The sequence below is a fragment of the Ranitomeya variabilis genome, chromosome 2 (genome assembly GCF_051348905.1).
Source record: "Ranitomeya variabilis isolate aRanVar5 chromosome 2, aRanVar5.hap1, whole genome shotgun sequence".
Classification (NCBI taxonomy): Eukaryota; Metazoa; Chordata; class Amphibia; order Anura; family Dendrobatidae; genus Ranitomeya; species Ranitomeya variabilis.
Window position 1 is genome coordinate 27,371,902 of NC_135233.1, and position 18,521 is coordinate 27,390,422.

An 18,521-nucleotide genomic window follows, 5' to 3' on the forward strand; every position below is an offset into this window, starting at 1 on the left:
GCACATAAAACAAACCGTGCCGATTTGTAAATATAAGATACTGGAAAAGGAACAATCTCACCAATTCCAACGGTGCGGGCACAGGAGCGCTGAATAGTCTCCAGTCAGGAGTACATCCAAGAATTGATGGGAAATGACAATACCCTGTCAATCCCTATGGGGCTACCGATAAGCTATCCCCAAAGCTCCTGCCCTTACAAGGGCAGTCCACAACTACCCCTGCACACACATGCCCTGCACTCTCCCTGTGTCATAGTCCCAACGCGTTTCTTCCAAGCTAATTCATCAGGGGACTGGCTTGTATGAGGAGACAAAGTGCCTATGTGCTATACTAGAGGACAAAAAGTCCTGCCACCCTCTGTGCTATCTTGGGACTATGACACAGGGAGAGTGCAGGGCATGTGTGTGCAGGGGTAGTTGTGGACTGCCCTTGTAAGGGCAGGAGCTTTGGGGATAGCTTATCGGTAGCCCCATAGGGATTGACAGGGTATTGTCATTTCCCATCAATTCTTGGATGTACTCCTGACTGGAGACTATTCAGCGCAACTGTGCCCGCACCATTGGAATTGGTGAGATTGTTCCTTTTCCAGTATCTTATATTTACAAATCGGCACGGTTTGTTTTATGTGCCACCATTGATTAAGATGATTAATTTTTTATGCAACCAAGTGTATGTTCATTCGTGCTGCTAATTACATGAAATTCTTCTTGCAGCAGATTTGTATACCGTACCTTGGGCCATCTGTATTCCGCAGGTGTTGCTATATGCGGAGTTTGGAATCCTATTGGGGGTCACCTAGTCTCCAAGGTCATTTTTGGATGAGACTGTACCCCAATTTTTAATTACACTTTGGGTGACTTTGTTAACTTTTACTCATTAATGCAGATAAAAGTAAAGTTTTATATTTCCACATATGCCAAGAGATGAGAGAATCTGTAGAAGAAGGGAGTGGTCCACAGTGTCAAAGGCAGAAGACAGGTCCAAGAGGAGGAGGACAGAGTAGTGTCGCTTGCTCTTGGCGGTTAGTAGGTCATTGGTCACTTTACTTAGGGCAGTTTCAGTTGAGTGATGCGGTCGGAAGCTAGATTGTAACCGGTCAAAGAGGGAGCAGGAGGAGAGGTGGGAAGACAGTTCAAGATGGACGTGTTGTTCCAGTAGTTTTGAGGCATAAGGGGAGAGGGGATATTGGGCGATAGCTAGATACAAAGGATGGGTCGAGGGAGGGTTTTTTGAGGATAGGTGTGATTGATGCGTGTTTGAAGGATGAGGGAAGACAAGGTTTGTAAGTGAAAGGTTGAAGAGTTGTTAGGGTTGGGATGAAAACTTTTGCGAGGTTAGGGATGGGATGAGATGGGACGGGAGCGGGTCAAGCGTGCAAGTGGTGAGATGTGATCTTGATAGAAGGATGGAGAGCTGATCGTCTGTTATGGTGGAGAAGCTGGCTTTGGAACAGGGCTGAGAAGTCAAGAGGAGGGGCATAGGGGGCTGCGGGCCAAAGCTGTCTGATGTTATCGATCTTCTGCTAAAGAAAGAGGCAAATTCATCAGCAGAAATGAGAGGGGAGGGAGGAGATGCTCATCATGTACATACACCTCACCTGCTTGTTTTTTCCTCAATCTGTAACCCACTCTTCTTTGATTGACAGCTCTGGATTCATAGGGTCCAAAGAAGAGATGATATGGAGTGAAAAGGTGTGGGAAGGTGAAGATAAATGATTGGCCGCACTGTGGAGAACTAAGCATCTGTATTTGGTTTTAAAATATAATTCTGTGCTGACAGATTCCCTTTAAAGGAGTTGTTTCCTGTCACAAAATTTCGAGGTATAACCTTGGATTGTTAGAAAAAAGAAAACAGACTATTACTTTCCTCAACGAGACGAGCACTGGCCCAATATCTGTTTGTCTGCAGCGCTTATGTCCCACTGACTGCGCTGCAGCTAATCACAGAGCTCAGAGGCCCTGCCTGTCTAGATGGCATGAGCTGACTGTTGGATGCCTCTCTGTCGACATGACGCAAACATTGCAGACAAACAGACCGATCAGTGATGGAGAGATGGGATTGGACCTGGGGAGGGTTAGTAATTCTTAGTATTTTTTTTTTTTTTATAGGTTATACCCAAAAGTTTTCTGAAAGCAGACATCCCCTTTAATAATCCCCTACACCCCTATGATCAGCTGTTATAAGCTCTAGCGGCGGCTGGATGTACATAAAGGGAATTTGTCACCACCACATTTGAGCGATCTGACCTATTAATATGGGCATAGAGGTTATAGACTGCTGAAAAAGTCCTACCTGTCTGCCTCATATCAGACATCTTGTGGGAAAATCATGTCTTATCGCTTTGTGTAAATGAGGTGTTCCAGGCCATGGGGCGGATGCTGCCTATTCGCTTCATTATCCTATCTTTCTCTATCCACACCATCACTCTGTCCCTGTGACGTCAGGTGTGCCACCGGAAATCCCGCGCCTGCGCATTCCAGTTGCTGTCGCTCCTCTTCACTATCCCGCCCTCCTATGGGCATTGGCTTCACTTTTGTTCTGCGCAGGCGCCAGTGTTTTCATTCACACATCCTGGCTATGAGTATATTGTAGTGATGAGTAGAGTTGAGCGAATTTGATCAGGTTCCTGCTTATTTGGCAAGCTAAAGCACTTACCGAAGAAGCTGCAGAGGGAACCTGGATACGTGGAGCGCGCCGGCTGATCAGCTGTCCGGTGCCGCAACTGCATGCGTCGCGACTGTGTCACAGGCACAACACATGCATGGAGAACCTATGTGTTGGGCTCTCCATGCATGTGCTGTGACTGTGACTCAGCCGCGACCCTTGCAGCTGCGCTACCGGACAGCTGATCAGCCGGCGCGCTCCATGTATCCGGGTGCCCTCTGCAGCTTATTCGGTAAGTGCTATAGCTTAAAGGGAACCTGTCACCCCGTTTTTTCCGTATGAGATAAAAATACTGTTAAATAGGGCCTGAGCTGTGCATTACAATAGTGTATTTTGTGGACCCTGATTCCCCACCTATGCTGCCAAAATACGTTACCAAAGTCGCCGTTTTTGCCTGTCAATCAGGCTGGTCTGGTCAGATGGGCGTGGTGACATCGCTGTTTCTTCCCCCAGATCTTGCTTAGTTTTCCGTTGGTGGCGTAGTGGTTTGCGCATGCCCAAGTCCCGAATCCACTGCACAGGGGAGTGAAAAGAGTGCGATCTGCGCTATTCCCCTGGTGATCGGAGGGGGCGGCCATCTTCCTGTGGCCGCGCGTGCGCAGATTGATCGCTCTGCTGCCCGGGGCTTCAGGAAAATGGCCGCGGGATGCCGCGCGTGCGCAGATGGAGATCGCGGCGGCCATTTTCCTGAAGCAGAGTTCACATCTCAATTATTGCGGGCACATGTCATCTGTTCCAAACAGCTGACATGTCCCTAGAAAGATGTGGGCTCACTGCTGGAGCCCACTTCAAAGCAGGGGATCCTGACATCGGCGTACTAATACGTCCAATGTCAGTAAGGGGTTAATAACAAAAAAAAAAAAACATAAAACAAAGCCCTTTAAAAAAGCATGAAAGTACAGAGTATGTAAAGCAAATATGGGAAAGGTGGGAAATAAATATTGGACAAAGGAAATGAAAAGGTGGTAGACCCCCACAGGACCCACCCTAGCAGGCCATGAGAAGTGGAAAGAGGGGAGGAGAATGTCGGAGATACAGACTCATCTATGTGACATCGGAGGGGCGCTGGGTCACTCCTATTGTGGTAGAACACGGATGGTGAAGAGATGACAAATGATCAATTGGCATCTGAAGAGGTCACTGCTGTGGAGGGCACGGTGAGAAAGATGGAGGAAACTCACAACACCTAGAAGAAAACAAAGACATGAAAAATCCGGCCTAAATTGTACAGAAAGACATGGAGGCAAATACCCAAACCTTGCTCTAATGCCCATCAGAAGAAATGTACAAACTGAGCAGGAGGTCATTACTTTACATTCTGATCAGACTGTATGAAGCCCACCGGGGACAAAACAGTGGGACCCTAGCCTTAAAGGAGCGTCCGAGCACCGGAGAGCGAGCAACCCCCAGCGTGCAGCCCCATGCAAGCATCACCCCCTTCCCCAGAGAGCCCCAGCAAGCAGCCCCCACGTGCACATGACCCCCTTCCCCACAGAGACCCCCAGCATGCAGCCCCCCTTCCCAACAGACCCCCAGTCCCACTTGCAAGGAACATGACCCCCTTCCCCACAGAGACCCCCCCAGCACAGTCTCCCTACCACAGGCAGACCCCCCCCCCCCCCCACGCAAGCAACGTCATTCCCTTCCCCAGGCAGACCCCCAGCAAGCAGTCCCACGCAAGCAACGTCATTCCCTTCCCCAGGCAGACCCCCAGCAAGCAGTCCCACGCTAGGAAGATCATTCCCTTCCCCAGGCAGACTCCCAGTAAGCAGTCCCACGCAAGCAATGTCATTCCCTTACCCAGGCAGACCCCAGCACGCAGTCCCACGCAAGTAACATTCCCTTCCCCATGCAGACCCTCAGCAGGCAGTCTCATGCAAGCAACATCATTCCCTTTCCCAGGCAGACCCCCAACACGCAGTCCCATGCAACCTGCATCCCATTCCCCAGGAAAAACCCCAGCACGCAGTCCCATGCAAGCACAATCCCCTTCCCCAGGCAGACCCCCGGCACGTGCATGAACATCCACTTATCTGATCCGTGACCCCAAACCACTCCAGATCCCGCCATAACCCCCGCACTGAGCACTCGCAGCTTTCTCTGTGCTCTATGAAGAGGCGCCGCCCCTTCCTGTGACATCATTCCCACACATGGTCACGTGGGCAGAGGTCCTGTTCTGGCCAATTGGGTTTAGCCTCTTCTCTCCTCAGCGAAGCGCAGCTTCCTGTTCTCGGGTCTTCACTGGCAGGAAGGAGGCCCCGCCCCTTCCGGTGACGTCATTACCTCAACTAATCACCTCCGCTCTAGCCGCTACCGTAATGTTATGGCGGAGAAGGAAGAGCTGAGGCCGAGAGTCAACGTGTGTGACATCTGTAAGGTCTTCGGCTCGTCATCGCAGCAGTTCTTCGAGCATATGACGGGGCAGAAGCACCGGGCGGCCGCCACGCGGGTGTCCCACGAGAGCGTCCCGCAGCTGCACCGGTTCCAGTACGTCATTGACACCTATATGAAGGCGGAGCCGATGGTTGGCCTGGAGTATGTGGAGGAGCTGCAGGGGCAGAACATGTACCGGTGTGTGCTGTGCGGCTTCAGTGGCCAGAGGTCGCCATTGTTCCTGCACATAACGGGGCTGCAGCACATAACGAGGTACGTGGCCAAGCATCACCCCCAGCTACTGCCGCAGGGCACCAAGGCCACGAAGAAGGCCACGCAGATAGTGGCGGCCATGATCTGCCAGGACTACGGTAGGAAAACCATCAAGGAGATCCGCGAGGACGCTGAGCCGACCCCGGAGAAGGTGGCCAAACCTTGCTTCCTCCCCAGGGTACTGGTGCCCACCAAGGCCACGAAGAAGGCCAAGAAGAAGGCCGCGCAGCTAGCGGCGACCACGAAGAAGGCCAAGAAGAAGGCCGCGCAGCTAGCGGCGGCCAAGATCTGCCAGGACCACGGCAAGAAAACCATCACCGAGATCCGCGAGGACGCTGAGCTGACCCCGGAGAAGGTGGCCAAACATTGCCTCATCCCCCAGTTACTGCCGCAGGCCGCCAAGCCCACGCAGAAGGCCATGCAGCTAGCGGCGGCCATGAACTGCCAGGACTACGGCAAGAAAACAATCACCGAGATCCGCAAGGATGCTGAGCCGACCCATGCAAGCAACATCACTCCCAGGCAGACCCCCAGCACGCAGTCCCATGCAAGCAACATCACTCCCAAGCAGACCCCAAGCACACAGTCCCATGCAAGCAACATCACTCCCAAGCAGACCCCCAGCACGCAGTCCCATGCAAGCAACATTATTCCGACCCCGGAGAGGCTGGCCAAACATTCCTCCGACCCCCAGAGCACAAGAAAGCCTGGAAATGGAGATCAGCGCCTGGCTGGGTTCAAAGGGAACGCTGACTTCTTGGATTACCTGCAGAAATTCCAGATACAAAGCGACGAAGACGCCAAGATAATCAGAGTGATATCGGAAAACTGCTGGCAGGCGCTGCTGAGGTATGGGCAAGAGCAGGGAGAGGAGCCGTGGGAAGAGGAGCTGCCGCAGAGAGAGGATCCACGGGGGCAGGAACTGCAGGGAGAGGAGCCGCAGGGAGAGGCTTCAGAAGATTTGCCAGCCCCGGCCAACAGGACCAATAAAGGATTTTCTGTAGGACACCATGGGAACGTCGTCCCCGTGTCGGCAGCGCAGACGGATGCCACACAGATATTCTTTAACAGCATCAAGAATATGGAGGAGGCGGAGGTGAGGGACATTCTGCAGAAGATTGCTGCCACTAACCCGGCCTTCAGGGGGATCCATGTTCCCAACGTTATCCAATACCTACGAGCGACTGGGCGACTCAAAACTTCATAAACGCCTCTGTGCTTTGGGAAAACTTTTTTTTTTTCTTGTGGATTCGGTGGCTAAGGAGATAAAGTGACCGTCCCTTTAAGTATTACTGGCAGAGGACTGATGTTTGTCTTGTTTTTTTTTTCAGGTTCACAAAGAGAATTAAACGTTTTGTTTTTGTTTCCTGTAGCGACTGCAGATATGAAAACCCACAACAATTGTGGAACTAGTAACACCTTAAAGGGATTCTCCCGACATATGTTATCGATGACGTTTATTTAAAGGGACTCTGTCAGCACAGAACGACTGTTGAAGCCAAATACAGGCACTCGGTGCATCCTGATACGGCCAATTTTATTATTATACATTTTTATAGCGACATTTATTCCATGGAGCTTTACATGTGAACGGGGCAAATATAGACAAGTACAATAAACATGAGTAAAACAAGGCACACACAAGTACAGGAGGAGGAAGAACCCTGCCCGCGAGACCTCACAGTCTACAAGGGATGTGTGAGGATACACTAGGAGAAGGTAGAGCTGGTCATGTGGCGGTTCAGTAGGCTGAGGATCACTGCAGATTGTAGGCTTGTCGGAAGAGGTGGGTTTTCAGGTTCCTTTTGAAGGTTTCCGTGGAAGGCGAGAGTCTGATGTGTTGGGGTAGAGAGTTCCAGAGTATGGGGGAAGCACGGGAGAAGTCTTGGATGCGGTTGTGGGAGGAAGAGATGAGAGAGGAGTAGAGAAGGAGATCATGAGAGGATCGGAGGTTGCGTGTAGGTTGGAACCGGGAGACCATGTCACAGATGCATGGAGGAGACAGGTTGTGAATGGCTTTGTATGTCATTGTTAGTGTTTTGAACTGTAGCCTCTGGGCAATAGGAAGTCAGTGAAGGGCCTGGCAGAGAGGACAGAGGCTGCAAAGTAACAGGGAGACATGTGGATTAGTCGGGCAGCAGAGTGTCGGCAAGAGGAGGCAAGGGCTTGCATGTGTGGCTTGAAAGAAAGGGCAGAGTCGAGGATCACCCCGAGGCACCGAGCGTGCGGGACCGGGGAAAATGAGCAGCCATTGACATTGCTGGATAGGTCGGGTGGAAGGATAGAGTGAGATGGGGAAAGATGATGAATTCTGTTTTGTTCTATATTCAGTTTTAGAAAACGAGCAGAAAAGAAGGATGAAATAGCGGACAGATAGTGTGTGATTTTGGTCAGTAAGGAAGTGAGGTCGGGTCCAGATAGGTAGATCTGCGTGTCATCAGCGTAAAGGTGATATTGTAAACCGTGGGATTCTATGAGCTGTCCCAAGCCGAAGGTGTAGATGGAGAAGAGTAGAGGTCCTAGAACTGAGCCTTGGGGAACACCGACAGACGGGGAGATGAGGAGGTGGTGTGGGAGAGAGACACTGAATGTCCGGTCTGTTAGATATGATGAGATCCAGAATAGGGCCAAGTCTGTGATGCCAAGAGATGACAGAATCTGTAACAGGAGGGAGTGGTCCACAGTGTCGAAGGCAGAAGACCGGTCCAGGAGAAGGAGGACAGAGTAGTGTCGCTTGCTCGTGGCGGTCAGTAGGTCATTGGTGACATTAGTTAGGGCAGTTTCAGTGGAGTGATGCGGTCGAAAGCCAGACTGTAACTGGTCAAAGAGGGAGCAGGAGGAGAGGTGGGAGGACAGTTCAAGATGGACGTGTTGTTCCAGTAGTTTTGAGGCATAAGGGGAGAGGGGATATTGGGCGATAGCTGGATACAGAGGATGGGTCGAGGGAGGGTTTTTTGAGGATAGGTGTGATTGATGCGTGTTTGAAGGATGAGGGAAGACAAGGTTTGTAAGTGAAAGGTTGAAGAGTTGTTAGGGTTGGGATGAAGACTTTTGCGAGGTTAGGGATGAGGTGGGACGGGAGCGGGTCAAGCGTGCAAGTGGTGAGATGTGATCTTGACAGAAGAAAGGAGAGCTGATCGTCTGTCATGGTGGAGAAGATGGCTTTGGAACAGGGCTGAGAAGTCAAGAGGAGGGGCATAGGGGGCTGCGGGCCAAAGCTGTCTGATGTTATCGATCTTCTGCTAAAGAAAGAGGCAAATTCATCAGCAGAAATGAGAGGGGAGGGAGGAGATGCTCATCATGTATATACACCTCACCTGCTTGTTTTTTCCTCAATCTGTAACCCACTCTTCTTTGATTGACAGCTCTTGATTCATAGGGTCCAAAGAAGAGATGATATGGAGGGAAAAGGTGTGGGAAGGTGAAGATAAATGATTGGCCGCACTGTGGAGAACTAAGCATCTGTATTTGGTTTTAAAAAATAATTCTGTGCTGACAGATTCCCTTTAAATGAGTTGTTTCCTGTCACAAAATTTTGAGGTATAACCTTGGATTGTTAGAAAAAAAGAAAACAGACTATTACTTTCCTCAACGAGACGAGCACTGGCCCAATATCTGTTTGTCTGCAGCGCTTATGTCCCACTGACTGCGCTGCAGCTAATCACAGAGCTCAGAGGCCCTGCCTGTCTAGATGGCATGAACTGACTGTTGGATGCTTCTCTGTTGACATGACGCAAACATTGCAAACAAACAGACCGATCAGTGATGGAGAGATGGGATTGGACCTGGGGAGGGTTAGTAATTCTTGGTATTATTTTTTTTTTTTTAATAGGTTATACCCAAAAGTTTTCTGAAAGCAGACATCCCCTTTAATAATCCCCTACACCCCTATGATCAGCTGTTATAAGCTCTAGCGGCGGCTGGATGTACATAAAGGGAATTTGTCACCACCACATTTGAGCGATCTGACCTATTAATATGGGCATAGAGGTTATAGACTGCTGAAAAAGTCCTACCTGTCTGCCTCATATCAGACATCTTGTGGGAAAATCACGTCTTATCGCTTTATGTAAATGAGGTGTTTTAGGCCATGGGGCGGATGCTGCCTATTCGCTTCATTATCCTATCTTTCTCTATCCACACCATCACTCTGTCCCTGTGACGTCAGGTGTGCCACCGGAAATCCCGCGCCTGCGCATTCCAGTTGCTGTCGCTCCTCTTCACTATCCCGCCCTCCTATGGGCATTGGCTTCACTTTTGTTCTGCGCAGGCGCCAGTGTTTTCATTCACACATCCTGGCTATGAGTATATTGTAGTGATGAGTAGAGTTGAGCGAATTTGATCGGGTTCCTGCTTATTTGGCAAGCTAAAGCACTTACCGGATAAGCTGCAGAGGGAACCTGGATACGTGGAGAGCGCCGGCTGATCAGCTGTCCGGTGCCGCAACTGCATGCGTCGCGACTGTGTCACAGGCACAACACATGCATGGAGAACCTATGTGTTGGGCTCTCCATGCATGTGCTGTGACTCAGCCGCGACCCTTGCAGCTGCGGTACCGGACAGCTGATCAGCCGGCGCGCTCCATGTATCCAGGTGCCCTCTGCAGCTTATTCGGTAAGTGCTATAGCTTAAAGGGAACCTGTCACCCCATTTTTTCCATATGAGATAAAAATACTGTTAAATAGGGCCTGAGCTGTGCATTACAATAGTGTATTTTGTGGACCCCGATTCCCCACCTATGCTGCCGAAATACGTTACCAAAGTCGCCGTTTTTGCCTGTCAATCAGGCTGGTCTGGTCAGATGGGCGTGGTGACATCGCTGTTTCTTCCCCCAGATCTTGCTTAGTTTTCCATTGGTGGCGTAGTGGTTTGCGCATGCCCAAGTCCCGAATCCACTGCACAGGGGAGTGAAAAGAGTGCGATCTGCGCTATTCCCCTGGTGATCGGTGGGGGCGGCCATCTTCCTGTGGCAGCGCGTGCGCAGATGGAGCACTCTGCTGCCCGGGGCTTCAGGAAAATGGCCGCGGGATGCCGTGCGTGCGCAGATGGAGATCGCAGCGGCCATTTTCCTGAAGCAGAGTTAACATCTCAATTATTGCGGGCACATGTCATCTGTTCCAAACAGCTGACATGTCCCTAGAAAGATGTGGGCTCACTGCTGGAGCCCACTTCAAAGCAGGGGATCCTGACATCGGCGTACTAATACGTCCAATGTCAGTAAGGGGTTAATGACAAAAAAAAAAAAAAAAACATAAAACAAAGCCCTTTAAAAAAGCCATAGAGAAGCATGAAAGTACAGAGCATGTAAAGCAAATATGGGAAAGGTGGGAAATAAATATTGGACAAAGGAAATGAAAAGGTGGTAGACCCCCACAGGACCCACCCTAGCAGGCCATGAGAAGTGGAAAGAGGGGAGGAGAATGTCGGAGATACAGACTCATCTATGTGACATCGGAGGGGCGCTGGGTCACTCCTATTGTGGTAGAACACGGATGGTGGAGAGATGACAAATGATCAATTGGCATCTGAAGAGGTCACTGCTGTGGAGGGCACGGTGAGAAAGATGGAGGAAACTCACAACACCTAGAAGAAAACAAAGACATGAAAAATCCGGCCTAAATTGTACAGAAAGACATGGAGGCAAATACCCAAACCTTGCTCTAATGCCCATCAGAAGAAATGTACAAACTGAGCAGGAGGTCATTACTTTACATTCTGATCAGACTGTATGAAGCCCACCGGGGACAAAACAGTGGGACCCTAGCCTTAAAGGAGCGTCCGAGCACCGGAGAGCGAGCAACCCCCAGCGTGCAGCCCCATGCAAGCATCACCCCCTTCCCCAGAGAGCCCCAGCAAGCAGCCCCCACGTGCACATGACCCCCTTCCCCAGAGACCTCCAGCATGCAGCCCCCCTTCCCAACAGACCCCCAGTCCCACTTGCAAGGAACATGACCCCCCAGCACAGTCTCCCTACCACAGGCAGACCCCCCCCCCCCACCACGCAAGCAACGTCATTCTCTTCCCCAGACAGACCCCAGGCACGCAGTCCCATGCAAGCAACAACATTCCCTTCTCCAGGCAGACCCCCCCACGCAAGCAACGTCATTCCCTTCCCCAGGCAGACCCCTGGCACGCAGTCCCACGCAGGCAATGTCATTCTCTTCCCAAGGCAGACCCCCGGCACGCAGTCCCATGCAAGCAACGTCATTCCCTTCCCCAGGCAGACCCCCAGCAAGCAGTCCCATGCAAGCAACATCATTCCCTTCCCCAGGCAAACCCTCAGCACGCAGTCCCAGCAGACCCCCAACACGCAGTCCCATGCAACCTGCATCCCATTCCCCAGGCAGGCCCCCAGCACGCAGTCCCATGCAAGCACAATCCCTTCCCCATGCAGACTTCCAGCAGGCAGTCCCATGCAAGCAACATCATTCCCTTTCCCAGGCATACCTTCAGCATGCAGTCCCATGCAAGCATCATTCCCTTCCCCAGGCAGACCCCCACCACGCAGTCCCATGCAAGCACAATCCCCTTCCCCAGGCAGACCCCCGGCACGTGCATGAACATCCACTTATCTGATCTGTGACCCCAAAAACCACTCCAGATCCCGCCATGACACCCGCACTCGCAGCTTTCTCTGTGCTCTGCTGACTCCTCCGAGCATCAGATCTATGGAGGAAGAGGCGCCGCCCCTTCCTGTGACATCATTCCCACACATGGTCACGTGGGCAGAGGTGCTGTTCTGGCCAATTGGATTTAGTCTCTCTGCTCAGCGATGCGCAGCTTCCTGTTCTCGGGTCGTCACTGGACGGAATGAGGCCCCGCCCCTTCCGGTGACATCATTACCTCACGAAATCACTTCCGCTCTAGCCGCTACCGTAATGTCATGGCGGAGAAGGAAGAGCTGAGGCCGAGAGCCTACGTGTGTGACATCTGTAAGGTCACCGGCTCGTTATCGCAGCAGTTCTTCGACCATATGACGGGGCAGAAGCACCGGGCGGCCGCCACGAAGGTGTCCCACGAGAGCGTCCCGCAGCTGCACCGGTTCCAGTATGTAATTGACACCTACATGAAGGCGGAGCCGCTGGTTGGCCTGGAGTATGTGGAGGAGCTGCAGGGGAAGGAGCTGCAGGGGAAGAAGCTGCAGGGGAAGCACCAGTACCGGTGTGTGCTGTGCGGCTTCCAGGGCCAGAAGACGTCGCTGTTCCTGCACATAACGGGGCTGCAGCACATAACCGGGTACGTGGCCAAGCATCACCCCCAGCTACTGCCGCAGGGCACCAAGGCCACGAGGAAGGTCATGAAGAAGGCCGCGCAGCTAGCGGCGGCCACGATCTGCCAGGACTACGGTAGGAAAACCATCAAGGAGATCCGCGAGGACGCTGAGCCGACCCCGGAGAGGCTGGCCAAACCTTGCCTCATCCCCCAGTTACTGCCGCAGGCCGCCAAGCCCACGCAGAAGGCCATGCAGCTAGCGGCGGCCATGAACTGCCAGGACCACGGCAAGAAAACCATCACCGAGATCCGCGAGGACGCTGAGCCGACCCATGCAAGCAACATCACTCCCAGGCAGACCCCCAGCACGCAGTCCCATGCAAGCAACATCACTCCCAGGCAGACCCCCAGCACGCAGTCCCATGCAAGCAACATCACTCCCAGGCAGACCCCCAGCACGCAGTCCCATGCAAGCAACATCATTCCCAGGCAGACCCCCAGTGCGCAGTCCCATGCAAGCAACATAATTCCCAGGAAGACCCCCAGCGAGCAGTCCCATGCAAGCAACATCATTCCCACCCCGGAGAAGCTGGCCAAACATTCCTCCGACCCCCAGAGCACAAGAAAGCCTGGAAATGGAGATCAGCGCCTGGCTGGGTTCAAAGGGAACGCTGACTTCTTAGATTACCTGCAGAAATTCCAGATACGAAGCGACGAAGACGCCAAGATAATCAGAGTGATATCGGAAAACTGCTGGCAGGCGCTGCTGAGGTATGGGCAAGAGCAGGGAGAGGAGCCGTGGGGAGAGGAGCTGCCGCAGGGAGAGGATCCCCGGGGGCAGGAACTGCAGGGAGAGGAGCCGCAGGGAGAGGCTTCAGAAGATTTGCCAGCCCCGGCCAACAGGACCAATAAAGGATTTTCTGTAGGAAACCATGGGAACGTCGTCCCCGTGTCGGCAGCGCAGACGGATGCCACACAGATATTCTTTAGCAGCATCAAGAATATGGAGGAGGCGGAGGTGAGGGACATTCTGCAGAAGATTGCTGCCACTAACCCGGCCTTCAGGGGGATCCATGTTCCCAACGTTATCCAATACCTACGAGCGACTGGGCGACTCAAAACTTCATAAACACCTCTGTGCTTTGGGAAAACTTTTTTATTTCTTGTGGATTCGGTGGCTAAGGAGATAAAGTGGCCGTCTGGCAGAGGACTGATGTTTGTCTTGTTTTTTTTCAGGTTCTCAAAGAGAATTAAACGTTTTGTTTTTGTTTCCTGTAGCGACTGCAGATGTGAAAACCCACAACAATTGTGGAACTAGTAACACCTTAAAGGGATTCTCCCGACATATGATATCGATGATGTTTATTTAAAGGGACTCTGTCAGCACAGAACGACTGTTGAAGCCAAATATCCTGATACGGCCAATTTTATTATTATACGTTTTTTATAGCACCATTTATTCCATGGAGCTTTACATGTGAACGGGGCAAATATAGAGAAGTACAATAAACATGAGTAAAACAAGGCACACAGGTACATAAGGTGGGAGGACCCTGCCCGTGAGGGCTCACCGTCTACAGGGGATGGGTGAGGATACACCAGGAGAGGGTAGAGCTGGTCATTCGGCAGTTCAGTAGACTGAGGATCACTGCAGGTTGTAGGCTTGTCAGAAGAGGTGGGTCTTCAGGTTCCTTTTGAAGGTTTCCGTGGTAGGTGAGAGCCTGATGTGTTGGGGTAGAGAGTTCCAGAGTATGGGGGAAGCACGGGAGAAGTCTTGTGGGAGGAAGAGATGAGAAGAGAAGGAGATCATGAGAGGATCGGAGGTTGTGTGTAGGTAGGTACCGGGAGACCATGTCACAGATGTATGGAGGAGACAGATTGTGAATGGCTTTGTATGTCATTGTTAGTGTTTTGAACTGGAGTCTCTGGGCAATAGGAAGTCAGTGAAGGGCTTGGCAGAGAGAAGTGGATGGGGAGTAAAGGGGAGACAGGTGGATTAGTTGGGCAGCAGAGTGTATGATGGATTGGAGTGGTTCCAGAGCGCTAGAGGGGAGTTCAGAGAGTAGGAGGTTGCAGTAGTCGAGGCGGGAGATAAAGGCATGTACTAGTCTTTTTGTGGTTTCATGGTCAAGGAATGCACGGATCCGGTAAATGTTTTTGAGTTGGAATCGGCAAGAGGAGGCAAGGGCTTGGATATGTGGCTTGAAAGAAAGGGCAGAGTAGAGGATCACCCCGAGGCACCGAGCGTGCGGGACCAGGGAAAATGAGCAGCCTTTGACATTGCTGGATAGGTTGGGTGGAAGGATAGAGTGAGATGGGGAAAGATGATGAATTCTGTTTTGTCCATGTTCAGTTTTAGAAAACGAGCAGAAAAGAAGGATGAAATAGCAGACAGACAGTGTGTGATTTTTGGTCAGTAAGGAGGTGAGGTCAGGTCCGGATAGGTAGATCTGCGTGTCATCAGCGTAGAGATGATATTGTAAACCGTGAGATTCTATGAGCTGTCCCAGGCCGAAGGTGTAGATGGAGAAGGGTAGGAGTCCTAGAACTGAGCCTTGGGGAACACCGACAGATGGGGGAGATGAGGAGGTGGTGTGGGAGAGGGAGACACTGAATGTCCGGTCTGTTAGATATGACGAGATCCAGGATAGAGCCAAGTCTGTGATGCCAAGAGATGTGAGAATCTGTAGCAGGAGGGAATGGTCCACAGTGTCAAAGGCAGAAGACAGGTCCTTTAGGAGGAGGACACCGTAGTGTCGCTTGCTCTTGGCGGTTAGTAGGTCATTGGTGACTTTACTTAGGGCAGTTTCAGTGGAGTGGTGCGGTCGGAAGCCAGATTGTAAGTGGTCAAAGAGGGAGCAGGAGAGGTGGGAGGACAGTTCAAGTTGGACGTGTTGTTCCAGTAGTTTTGAGGCATAAGGGGAGAGGGGATATTGGGCGATAGCTAGATACAAAGGATGGGTCGAGGGAGGGTTTTTTGAGGATAGGTGTGATTGATGCGTGTTTGAAGGATGAGGGAAGACACCGTTTGTAAGTGAAAGGTTGAAGAGTTGTTTTGCGAGGTTAGGGATGAGGTGGGACCGGAGCGGGTCAAGCGTGCAAGTGGTGAGATGTGATCTTGATAGAAGGATGGAGAGCTGATCGTCTGTCATGGTGGAGAAGCTGGCTTTGGAACAGGGCTGAGAAGTCAAGAGGAGGGGCATAGGGGGCTGCCGGCCAAAGCTTTGTCTGATGTTATCGATCTTCTGCTAAAGAAAGAGGCAAATTCATCAGCAGAAATGAGGGGGAAGGGAGGAGATGCTCATCATGTACATACACCTCACCTGCTTGTTTTTTCCTCAATCTGTAACCCACTCTTCTTTGTTTGACAGCTCTGGATTCATAGAGTCCAAAGAAGAGATGAGATGAAGGGAAAGGGTGTGGGAAGGTGAAGATAAATGATTGGCCGCACTGTGGAGAACTACACGTCTGTATTTGGTTTTAAAAAAGAATTCTGTGCCGACAGATTCTCTTTAAAGGAGCTGTTTCGTGTCACAAAATTTTGAGGTATAACCTTGGATTGTTAGAAAAAAGAAAACAGACTATTACTTTCCTCAACGAGACGAGCACTGGCCCAATATCTGTTTGTCTGCAGCGCTAACGTCCCACTGACTGCGCTGCAGCTAATCACAGAGCTCAGAGGCCCTGCCTGTCTAGGTGGCATGAACTGACTGTTGGATGCTTCTCTGTTGACATGACGCAAACATTGCAGACAAACAGACCGATCAGTGATGGAGAGATGGGATTGGACCTGGGGAGGGTTAGTAATCCTTGGTATTTTTTATTTTTTTATAGGTTATACCCAACAGTTTTCTGAAAGCAGAGATCCCCTTTAATAATCCCTTACACCCCTACGATCAGCTGTTATAAGCTGTAAAGGGAATTTGTCACCACCACATTTGAGCGATCTGACCTATTAATATGGGCATAGAGGTTATAGACTGCTGAAAAAGTCCTACCTGTCTACCTCATATCAGACATCTTGTGGGAAAATCACGTCTTATCGCTTTGTGTAAATGAGGTGTTTTAGGCCATGGGGCGGATGCTGCCTATTCGCTTCATTATCCTATCTTTCTCTATCCACACCATCACTCTGTCCCTGTGACGTCAGGTGTGCCACCGGAAATCCCGCACCTGCGCATTCCAGCTGCTGTCGCTCCTCTTCACTATCCCGCCCTCCTATGGGCATTGGCTTCACTTTTGTTCTGCGCAGGTGCCAGAGAGCGTTTTCATTCAAACATCCTGGCTATGAGTATGTTGTAGTGATGAGTAGAGTTGAGCGAATTTGATCGGGTTCCTGCTTATTTGGCAAGCTAAAGCACTTACCGAAGAAGCTGCAGAGGGAACCTGGATACGTGGAGAGCGCCGGCTGATCAGCTGTCCGGTGCCGCAACTGCATGCGTCGCGACTGTGTCACAGGCACAACACATGCATGGAGAACCTATGTGTTGGGCTCTCCATGCATGTGCTGTGACTGTGACTCAGCCGCGACCCTTGCAGCTGCGGTACCGGACAGCTGATCAGCCGGCGCGCTCCATGTATCCGGGTGCCCTCTGCAGCTTATTCGGTAAGTGCTATAGCGTAAGGAGGAACCCGATCAAATTCGCTCAACTCTACTCATCACTACAATATACTCATAGCCAGGATGTGTGAATATTCCCTTAAAATCTCCATTCTAGTCTTACTAGGCATCACATGATCCAGGGACATCAAACTGTGATCTCAGAGACTGTTAGTGGTAACCCACCTATGAGAAGCCATTAGGCTACGTTCACATTTGCGTTCGGCGCCGCAGCGTCGCCGCATTCGTCATGCGCCCCTATATTTAACATGGGGGCGCATGGACATGCGTTGTGATGCGTTTTTTGACACATGCGTCTTTTTGGGCGCACGCGTCAGGGCGCACAGGTCGCAGACGCAGCAAGTTGCATTTTTTGTGCGTCCAAAAATCATGCAAAAAAGGACGCATGCGTCAAAAAACAATGCGTTTTGCATGCGTTGTGCGTTGCGTCGCTGATGCGTCGCCCACGCAACATACAACAACGCAAATGTGAACAGAGCCTTAGAAGGCTTTACGTCAGTCTGATCATGGTGGTGCATGCGCCCCCTAGTGGCCGGTGTCTCTAATAACACGTGCATGTAGCAAAGGTTCACAGACTTTTAAAATGGATTCACACTCGGCAGATAAAATTGCAGAATTTTGTGCAATCCTTGAAGCGCCGCTCCAGCATTATTTTTTTTTTGTCAGCTCTGAAGTGGCGCTTTAAGGGCTCGGTCTCACTAACGTATAAAAAATAGCTCCGATGTTGCTCCTAAAAAGTTGCATGAGTGGAATCCATGTGATTCAACTTATATCATGCGATTGTGTAATTTTTTTTTTCCCCTCACCTAGCATCTGTATGCAATGCATTTCTACCATCATTGTTTACACGCAGTAATTCTATGTAATTTAAAAGTAATTTTCAAACTAATAAAGCAATTTTATATATATAGACAGATAAATACAATAGAATATAGAGATATCCTGTAGACATATAATTTCCCATGCCCCCCTACATATAATAAACTCTCACCCTTTAGTGCCTTTTATGTGGGGCTAATGTGTATTTAGCTTTATTAAACCTATTAGATAATTTTAAAAGCGACATAACCAGCCAAGGTAAAGCAGACAGCTGCGGCCTTATATTATCAGGCTGGGAAGGTCCCTTGTTATTGGGCCCTTCCCAGCCTAAAAATACCAGCCCACAGCCTCCCATAATTGGCTCATCACAAATTTGCCAATTCTGGCATTTCGCCCCGGCTCTTCCCGATTGCCCTGGTGCGGTTGCAATCGGGGTAATGGTTTATGAGGCCGATGTCAGCTGGCATCAAACACAGGGGTTCGTAATGGAGAGGCGTCTATCAGACACCCCAATTACTCAATAATTTAATAGAAAAACAGAGAAAAAGTTTATTTTAT

General features: G+C 50.8%; 1 long non-coding RNA gene across 1 annotated transcript; it reads left to right on the top strand.

Annotated features, from left to right (window-relative positions):
• The first annotated feature begins 17,161 nt into the window (after nucleotides 1-17,161).
• Nucleotides 17,162-18,052, top strand: LOC143809045 (uncharacterized). The gene is made up of 2 exons (XR_013222043.1): nucleotides 17,162-17,326; nucleotides 17,629-18,052. It is a non-coding gene; the product is annotated as an uncharacterized LOC143809045 (long non-coding RNA).
• Nucleotides 18,053-18,521: the final 469 nt, after the last annotated feature.